General features: G+C 37.9%; 1 long non-coding RNA gene across 1 annotated transcript; it reads right to left on the bottom strand.

Moving 5' to 3' along the window:
* Positions 1-854: 854 nt before the first annotated feature.
* LOC134023988 (uncharacterized) lies at positions 855-2321 on the bottom strand. The gene is made up of 2 exons (XR_009930827.1): positions 1979-2321; positions 855-1475 (listed from the first exon to the last, which is right to left on the bottom strand). It is a non-coding gene; the product is annotated as an uncharacterized LOC134023988 (long non-coding RNA).
* Positions 2322-8116: the final 5795 nt, after the last annotated feature.

The following is an 8116-nucleotide window of genomic DNA, read 5'->3' as shown; positions in this document are numbered from 1 at the left end:
GGTCCACAGTTTTATCAAGTCCAAAGTCAATGCAGCCGTTTACCAGAACATTTTAGAGCACTTCATGCTTCCTTCCATTGACAAGCTTTATGGAGATGCTGATTTCATTTTCCAGCACGACTTGGCACCTGCCCACACTGCCAGAAGTAACAGAACCTGGTTTAATGATCATGGTATCACTTGATTGGTCAGCAAACTTGCCTGACCTGAACCCATAGACTCTATGAGTATTGTCAAGAGGAAGATGAGAGACACCAGACCCAACAGTGCAGACGAGCTGAAGGCCGCTATCAAAGCAACCTGGGCTTCCATAACACATCAGCAGTGCCACAGGCTGATCGCCTCCATGCCATATTGATGCAATTATTCATGCAAAAGGAACCCAGACCAAGTATTGAATGCCTATATGAACATACTTTCCAGTCGGCTGACATTTCTGTATTAAAAATCCTTAGGTTTATTGGTCTTGTGTAATATTCTAATTTTCTGAGATACTGAATTTGGGGATTTCATTAGATGAAAGTCAGAATCATCAAACTTAAAATGAACGCTTGAAGTATTTCACTGTGTGTGTAATGCATCTGTATAATATATGAGTTTCAACTTTTGAATTTACTAATCAAAATAAACAAACTTTTCCACAACATTCTAATTTACTGAGGTACACCGATACTCATAGTTCAAGCAGTGCATTTGTAAGGGAGCGTGCTGCACATGTCATTATCAACAGGATTTGGAAAATCAACCGATGCAATAGGAGCTGTATTCCAATTTAAGAATGTCTTCAAGAATCTCTTTAAGAATCTCTTCATACCCTTCATGTGTTGTCATTAAATGTAACTTGGAAACAAGTAGTTTGTTCTGCATCTTTATTTAATCTTTCCCTACTATATAGTATCATTTTATGCATGTGTAGTGCACAATGATTAAACCTCAAGGACTTGGTTGTGAAAGGCTACAGTACAACTACATGATAGTCAACATGACTATTCAAATATGTACACATGTTATTTTAGTCTCTGCTATGAAAAGAGTGTAAAGGGTGACACAATAAAGGTAACGCTTTTGTCTACACCGCGCTGTCTTGGTCTTGCACCTAGCATCTTGGATTTCATAATGGTTGGGTGTGATGCATGGGGATGTATTGCATGCTCCAAATAGGGAGTCGTGATGTAGGCTACGGCTTCCCAGCTGATAGTGAGAGGAGAAAGAGGTGGTTTGCTAAAGTCAACAGGAGCAAACTCAATATAACTCAATAACGACCACAATTAAAAGCATAGTAATGACAAAAATACTGTGGTTTAAATATAAGACAGCCCACTCCATCACATTTTCCCTCATCCAGAAATCTCTCATCCAGTGGTCTCCCATCCAGCGCTCCTTCAACTAGTGGTCTCCCATCCAGCGCTCCTTCGTCCAGTGGTCTGACATCCACCTCCAAGGCACTGGGCCTCCTTCTCAGTAGCAATGCCAGACTGAAAGGGCCATAGACACACACACATAAACAGACAGTAAGCTGTAATGATAATCACATGATGGACTGAATGTTACAATGGTCTCTAACTCATAGTTTGCTTAGTAAACATTCACTTTATGAATAGATTAACCATGTTGTACTATGTTCTTTGATGGTTCCTTGACACTGTATAATATCATCCAATTTCTTACTGTACCAACCCCCAGACTATGGTGCAAATAAGCGACCACAGTTACGGATTAATAATTAAATACAGCTTTCCTCTCACACAAACTTGTTTGTAGGCATTAGTTTCTCAATAAATATAAATAGTGCACTAAATTAGCTAGCTACACTGATCATTACATAAACAGGTCATCACTCACTTCGTAGCACATTTATTTTGCTACGTTCTGGCTTCTACATGTCTAGCTAGCATCAAAAAATCTCGGCACTTTAAGATACTGAAATGTTAAATGTACTAGATGCCAGAAAATGGGCCAAGAACTTCCACATTCTTACCTTGGCACAACTCCATCATACAGTACAGTACAACTGTTCCTCAACGACGATGCTGCTGTGTTTGAAACTGATGCTAGCTCGCTCTAGTTCTAACTAGCCTACAGTACAGTACAGTACCATGAACGTAAAGGCAATTGACGCAACTCTTTCTCTTTATGACTCTGCAGGCAGCTAAATGGTACAAATTGGTATCCAGAGCCTCAACGCGAAAAAGTTAAACATCTTGACTAGCACTTTTTTTTAGCAAGGTTAGCTAGCCAAAACTCTCATATCTCGCTATCTATTGCGTGTGTGCAGTCTTTTGTTTACTAAGGTAGTCATAGCAAACCCAGGCATGGAAAGTCCATCTTCGCACTCTGATACCGATCAACCAATGGGGTTAAGGTGACACCGTGACATACATTGATTGACAGCTTACCTCATTAGCTTAAGGACAAGGAAATACAGAAATAAATGTACACAGAAATAAATACATACAGAAATAAATGTACACAGAAATAAATAAATACAAAAATAAATAAATACAGAAATAAATGGCCATGTAAATAAATAAATACGTAATTAAGATGTTTTCATACATTTATTTTTATATATTTACATTTTTTTATGTATAAATACATTTATTTATACATTTATTTATTTATTTTTAATTTTGGCAGGTTTGGTCCTCCATATACCATATCTTGTGTGTTTTCAACTAATAAGGACCTGAATCTGTATAACCTGATCATCAACTGGCAGCGAAATTCTGAGGAAAGTAGAAGAGTTTATTTTTAGGAATGCCACAGACAACTGTTATCCCCATTCAATTTGTACTAAAGTACATTTGTGTTATTTATTTATTTAAAGATCATGTTACTTTGTATTCAATTTGTATTAAATATATGTTGTAGTGTGTATGTCAATGAAGATGTAATAGTGCATGGGGATCAATAAAGTACAAGCCAACTCTCAACTACAAGTCAGCAAGCTAAAATATCACTCTCCTTTTTCTAGGTGGTGCACAGCTTCTACAATGGGGAAGAGAGACTGGTCAGACAGAGTGCTGCTTATAAAGGACGCTGTCATCTCTTTGAGGAGCAGCTTGCTGAGGGCAACGCCTCTCTCAGATTGACCAGTGTCCAACCCAGTGACAAGGGAATCTATAAGTGTATTGTCACTAATGAAGTGGAAACCATGCAGACGGATACAGAGCTGATGGTTATGGGTAATTGGGTGTGCTCAAGCCTTCGGCGAGAGCACAACCTTTGTTCTCTCACATATATATTATTATTATTTTTATTTTTGCCCCCCTAAAACTCAGTCAATATTTGGCCTACATAGACAACGTAGGTGTCAAAAGTTTCGTCTTGGTAGCGATTGAGTTGCTTCTATTGGAATTTACGTTCCGTTGCATGGTTTAGGCTCAAGTTACCAGGTAGCATACTGTACTAGTCCCTTTCATGTCCACAAAGATATAGTGAACCTACTGAGCTGTTCTGTTTCAGAGGTGGCTAGTTTGGGAAGGGTGTTATTAAACACAACTGTTTCACCAGATAAGTTACACAGGATCCACTAACCATCGACCACCTTCCTCATCTCAACAGCAAGCTGTATTATTGATCAGCTGTGAGTTTACTGGGGTGGGCAGGTAACTTGTGATCAGTAGAAGTCATACCTTCTACTGTTAGTTAATGTTTCAAAAAAGGGAAGGTTTCATGTACTCACCCTCTTGACTCCCTCTCTCTCTCTCTCTCTCTCTCTCTCTCTCTCTCTCTCTTTCTTGCAGACTGCTGTAGGGTAGCAGAGAGGGACAGGATGGTGCTGTGTTTCCCCCTGGGAGTAGTGCTTGGAGTAATGGTGGTACTGGTGCTCATGAGCTCAACACTGAAAGTTGAAAACCTTAATCTTTAGGTAACAGAGGTACCTAAAGGTATGGTATTCAGGCTCAGTCTGTGTGAACTCGAAATGTTTACATTACAATAAATTGTGAAATCCATGTGTCTTGACTATTTATTCAAGAAACACAGTACTATAATTCATGTGTGTACATATGCCTTTATGCTAAATGAATAGTTGTAGCATTGTATTTTATATTTTTCTTTGTACTGTTTGTATATGATGGAAGCAGGTGATTTGACTGCCTGAGTGAAATAACTATAACCAAAAAGGTTAATTGATGAGAAATGGATATGCATTTGGTGTCTTGCAGAAAGGCAGCAAATTGATTAATTAAAATGATTTGTTACTAATGCAAGCAAGTAGGCATACTATACATAGTCACAAGTATCTGGTAAAGAGCAAGGTTTGGCCTATATACCACTCTGAAATAATTTTGTCCTGAGAATATCAGGATTCTGCTACAAAATAAATTAACTTTGAGTTATGACAAATTAATGATGAAAAGCAAGTCATGATCATTTGACCCAACTTCTAGAATATTTGTGAGTATAAGTGAGTTTTTGGTTATATTAGTTGGCCTACACTATTGGAAATCAATCTACTGTAATTGGCCATTGTAAATTGTATTTCAAAAAGTGAATGCTATATTGAGTGTAACCAATGAAAGCGGTAACAGTTTGCGGGCCAAGTACAAAGGATATTTGACTATTGAATAGCACATCCCGGCAAGAATGCCGTATTCATTCATGTGACAAGATTACCCTCTTAAAACTCTTAACAATAACCTAAATACTTGATAATGCTTATTTAGCAAATTGAATAAAAATGGCAGTCATCTAAAAAATGAAACAGTTTCTAACGTTCACCATGAATTAAACTAAGACGGAAGTCTGTTTTAAAATAAGAAAGGGGATTTCCAGTTCATTGTATTTGTATAGTATCTTGTGTTGGCACGCACCAGGAAGAGGGGCCTTCGTCTTCTTTTACGCATACAGTATACACACCCTAAGTATATTGAATATGTTATCATTACAAAAGATCAGGTGGCTTATGTACTTTTGATTAAAAGTGTATGTAAGGAGTTTAACTGAACAATGACTTTAGTAGCTGAGCTTCAAGTGTGTTGGCACGCACCAAAAAGGGGCCCCCGTCTTCTATTACGCATACTGGGGCTCGTGTTATCCAGCCACAGTCGGCATTATATATGACATGTAATTGCTGTAAATTTACTTAAAATCGATCCCACATTTATTTGACAGGATGCTGTATATTCTTTCTTTCTGTTTTACTGTATAACAATTAGTTTACATAATTGGGAAAAATTACTTGGTTGTGTCATATAGTTTTCCATGATGTGGTTCAGATGCATATCCAATGTTTCAGTACTGTACTGTTTCGATTATGACTGGGAAAAAAGGTCAGAATGAGCTGTTTAGTTTGTTATCTAGGATGTGGTAAAATTATATCCTGTGTCAAGCGTATGGTCCATACAGCATATGGTCTGTCTATAATAAATGGAATGTCTTCCTGAAACTTCAGTAGTGGTGTTTTGTTAATATAATTTAAATCAATATGCACAGACGTTATGCTTGCATGCATGCATGCATCAGTCATATTGTTGAATTATTAGGATACTACTGACATACATGACTATTCAAATATGTACACATGTTATTTTAGTCTCTGCTATGAAAAGAGTGTAAAGGGTGACACAATAAAGGTAACGCTTTTGTCTACACCGCGCTGTCTTGGTCTTGCACCTAGCATCTTGGATTTCATAATGGTTGGGTGTGATGCATGGGGATGTATTGCATGCTCCAAATAGGGAGTCGTGATGTAGGCTACGGCTTCCCAGCTGATAGTGAGAGGAGAAAGAGGTGGTTTGCTAAAGTCAACAGGAGCAAACTCAATATAACTCAATAACGACCACAATTAAAAGCATAGTAATGACAAAAATACTGTGGTTTAAATATAAGACAGCCCACTCCATCACATTTTCCCTCATCCAGAAATCTCTCATCCAGTGGTCTCCCATCCAGCGCTCCTTCAACTAGTGGTCTCCCATCCAGCGCTCCTTCGTCCAGTGGTCTGACATCCACCTCCAAGGCACTGGGCCTCCTTCTCAGTAGCAATGCCAGACTGAAAGGGCCATAGACACACACACATAAACAGACAGTAAGCTGTAATGATAATCACATGATGGACTGAATGTTACAATGGTCTCTAACTCATAGTTTGCTTAGTAAACATTCACTTTATGAATAGATTAACCATGTTGTACTATGTTCTTTGATGGTTCCTTGACACTGTATAATATCATCCAATTTCTTACTGTACCAACCCCCAGACTATGGTGCAAATAAGCGACCACAGTTACGGATTAATAATTAAATACAGCTTTCCTCTCACACAAACTTGTTTGTAGGCATTAGTTTCTCAATAAATATAAATAGTGCACTAAATTAGCTAGCTACACTGATCATTACATAAACAGGTCATCACTCACTTCGTAGCACATTTATTTTGCTACGTTCTGGCTTCTACATGTCTAGCTAGCATCAAAAAATCTCGGCACTTTAAGATACTGAAATGTTAAATGTACTAGATGCCAGAAAATGGGCCAAGAACTTCCACATTCTTACCTTGGCACAACTCCATCATACAGTACAGTACAACTGTTCCTCAACGACGATGCTGCTGTGTTTGAAACTGATGCTAGCTCGCTCTAGTTCTAACTAGCCTACAGTACAGTACAGTACCATGAACGTAAAGGCAATTGACGCAACTCTTTCTCTTTATGACTCTGCAGGCAGCTAAATGGTACAAATTGGTATCCAGAGCCTCAACGCGAAAAAGTTAAACATCTTGACTAGCACTTTTTTTTAGCAAGGTTAGCTAGCCAAAACTCTCATATCTCGCTATCTATTGCGTGTGTGCAGTCTTTTGTTTACTAAGGTAGTCATAGCAAACCCAGGCATGGAAAGTCCATCTTCGCACTCTGATACCGATCAACCAATGGGGTTAAGGTGACACCGTGACATACATTGATTGACAGCTTACCTCATTAGCTTAAGGACAAGGAAATACAGAAATAAATGTACACAGAAATAAATACATACAGAAATAAATGTACACAGAAATAAATAAATACAAAAATAAATAAATACAGAAATAAATGGCCATGTAAATAAATAAATACGTAATTAAGATGTTTTCATACATTTATTTTTATATATTTACATTTTTTTATGTATAAATACATTTATTTATACATTTATTTATTTATTTTTAATTTTGGCAGGTTTGGTCCTCCATATACCATATCTTGTGTGTTTTCAACTAATAAGGACCTGAATCTGTATAACCTGATCATCAACTGGCAGCGAAATTCTGAGGAAAGTAGAAGAGTTTATTTTTAGGAATGCCACAGACAACTGTTATCCCCATTCAATTTGTACTAAAGTACATTTGTGTTATTTATTTATTTAAAGATCCTGTTACTTTGTATTCAATTTGTATTAAATATATGTTGTAGTGTGTATGTCAATGAAGATGTAATAGTGCATGGGGATCAATAAAGTACAAGCCAACTCTCAACTACAAGTCAGCAAGCTAAAATATCACTCTCCTTTTTCTAGGTGGTGCACAGCTTCTACAATGGGGAAGAGAGACTGGTCAGACAGAGTGCTGCTTATAAAGGACGCTGTCATCTCTTTGAGGAGCAGCTTGCTGAGGGCAACGCCTCTCTCAGATTGACCAGTGTCCAACCCAGTGACAAGGGAATCTATAAGTGTATTGTCACTAATGAAGTGGAAACCATGCAGACGGATACAGAGCTGATGGTTATGGGTAATTGGGTGTGCTCAAGCCTTCGGCGAGAGCACAACCTTTGTTCTCTCACATATATATTATTATTATTTTTATTTTTATTTTTGCCCCCCTAAAACTCAGTCAATATTTGGCCTACATAGACAACGTAGGTGTCAAAAGTTTCGTCTTGGTAGCGATTGAGTTGCTTCTATTGGAATTTACGTTCCGTTGCATGGTTTAGGCTCAAGTTACCAGGTAGCATACTGTACTAGTCCCTTTCATGTCCACAAAGATATAGTGAACCTACTGAGCTGTTCTGTTTCAGAGGTGGCTAGTTTGGGAAGGGTGTTATTAAACACAACTGTTTCACCAGATAAGTTACACAGGATCCACTAACCATCGACCACCTTCCTCATCTCAACAGCAAGCTGTATTATTGATCAGCTG

Source organism: Osmerus eperlanus, chromosome 7 (assembly GCF_963692335.1).
Source record: "Osmerus eperlanus chromosome 7, fOsmEpe2.1, whole genome shotgun sequence".
Classification (NCBI taxonomy): Eukaryota; Metazoa; Chordata; class Actinopteri; order Osmeriformes; family Osmeridae; genus Osmerus; species Osmerus eperlanus.
Note: the sequence above shows the minus strand (reverse complement) of the source record. Positions and strands in the feature narration are given on the sequence as shown.